This window comes from Kryptolebias marmoratus, linkage group LG12 (assembly GCF_001649575.2).
Source record: "Kryptolebias marmoratus isolate JLee-2015 linkage group LG12, ASM164957v2, whole genome shotgun sequence".
Taxonomy (NCBI): domain Eukaryota; kingdom Metazoa; phylum Chordata; class Actinopteri; order Cyprinodontiformes; family Rivulidae; genus Kryptolebias; species Kryptolebias marmoratus.
The window spans coordinates 1,414,270-1,416,330 of NC_051441.1; the positions used below are offsets into that span (position 1 = coordinate 1,414,270).

General features: G+C 41.6%; 1 protein-coding gene across 2 annotated transcripts in view; it reads left to right on the plus strand.

Moving 5' to 3' along the window:
* Positions 1-2,061, plus strand: part of LOC108237772 (forkhead box protein K2-like) — a 14,868-nt gene that overhangs the window by 4,461 nt on the left and 8,346 nt on the right. Inside the window, exon 1 of one of the 2 annotated variants that reach the window (XM_037978611.1) lies at positions 1,989-2,025. The exons of the other annotated variant lie outside the window; for it this stretch is intronic. The gene's annotated coding sequence lies outside the window, so the exon portion shown is untranslated. Of the gene's footprint in view, positions 1-1,988; positions 2,026-2,061 lie in introns of those variants that run through there. 2 annotated transcript variants of the gene reach the window in all.

Genomic DNA, 2,061 nt, shown 5'->3' on the forward strand with positions numbered 1-2,061 from the left:
CAGAGCGGCGCTTTCAGCCGGACAGGCTGGGTTTTTGTTGCCGTCCTTCGCAGCTCAGCAGCGTAGCAACCGGGCCTTTTTGGAGTTTGGGCCTCATTGTTCCTGCTGCAGAAATAATTAGGTTAGAAAGAGGCTTCTGTGATTGTACGCAGGAGGGGGTGTGTGTGGTAACATACACACACATATAACAACAAACAGGTTCTTTGTGCAAACATTTCAACTTAAAACTCAGATTTCCTGAGTTTGGTTCTTTCACTGATGTTTGTCAGCAGATCTTTGGCTTCTAACAGGTTTTTTTTTTTTTTTTGGATTTCTCAGAACAAACACAAATTTATTCAAAGAAATAAAAGAAAATCTGGACATTAGTTTATAAATCACCTCCTTAAAGGCCATTGAGCAGCATGTTTTGGTGTCAGAGGCCGACAGATCTCCATCGTAATTTCAGAAATAAAAAAAAATCATAATTGGCTTTTTCACAGATGGGTAATTTTCAAATGAACCTTTTTTAAAAACACTGAAAGCCTTGAGGGGGCCGGGCGGATTTAAAGTGTTGACAGTAGCAACAGTTTGACTCTGAGGACCAGAGGGACGTGTAGGACAGCATCTAAAGGAGCCATGTTGGGTTTGTATCTGGATGTGATGCGTTTGGAGTTCATCGCTCCCCGGCTGTCAGTTGTCAGATGTTAAACGTGTCTGATGGTGTTTAATTGATCAAATCCTCGTTAAAGACTCGGACCTTCCTGAAAGCTTCTCATCAGTCCGGCTCCAGGACGTGGTTCAGTTTCTGACAGATGGAGGTGTCGGGGATCCACCTGGCGTGGTGAAAAAGGCCCAAACGTCCTGTTCCTGGGAGTTAGGGTTCCTTAGTTGGAATCTAACTACGGTTTAGTTTTCTGCCTGAAGGATCCAGACTTCCTGCAGCTGTTTCTTCTTTCCCCTTCGAGGAAGTCGTGCCTCAAACCAGCGACGAGTCTGTCGTCAAAATATTTTATTCACAAGAAACACTTTAACGTCTCGTGATCGTTGGCAGCGCTCTCACATTCCTGAGTCCATTTTGGAGTTCCTCCTCTTTACGATCCTCCTCTGATGTTAAATGGAAACATGAGGAGCAATACTCTGCTGTTTCCTTCATTTCAAGATTTACTTCTATCATAATTATTTAATTTCATGACTGATCCAAGTGATGAAGAATAGCTGCCATTTCCTGACCATAAATGTTATAAAGTTGCACCAGGCAGACCTGCAACCGTTGCATTGATGTAGTTTTCAACAAGTTAGAAATAATAATTAAATAATTTCCTTATTGTCTTTATTTATTAATTACAGCTGGAGAAATTCCTTCATTGCAGCAACAGATAAAATTACATCAGACTGAAAAAAGTGCAAATCAAACCGTTTAAAACTGTTCAAACAATCAGTAAAGTTGTGTAAATAAAGGATTCAAACAGATTTATTTTATTCAGAGGTTGTAGAGTGACGGCTTGACTTTCTGTCAAAAAAACATTATTTTTTTTCTGAACCTTAAGATAATTTATTAACAGAACATTTAAAAGTTGAGTTTTAATTTGATGAGCAAAGTCAGCAGAAAATTAAGATTTAGGTTTGAAACTTCTGTAAAAATCTTTTATTCTTTATGAATGTTAATTAGAGGCATTAATATATTAATAATTCAAACAAAGACTTTCTCTTTTTTCCAGCAGAGTCTTCTTGTGATTTTTGACACAATAAAACTGTAAATGTGTCTTTTAGATCACTGTTGTCCACTGAGACCGTCCCTCCGTCCTGAAACTGGGACATCAGTTTCCTGCCGGGCCGGGTCTCTGACAGAAACCCAAGACTCTGAACCTCAGTCAGAGACCCGGGTCTCAGTGAGGAATCGGATCTCAGTCATGGACTCGGGTCTCAGAGACTCTGGCCTCTGTCAGGGACTCGGGTCTCTGGGCCTCTGTCATGGACCCGGGTCTCTGTCAGAGACTCGGGCCTCAGTCATGGACCCGGGCCTCTGTCATGGACTCGGGTCTCTGGGTCTCTGTCATGGATCCGGGTCTCTGTCATGGACTC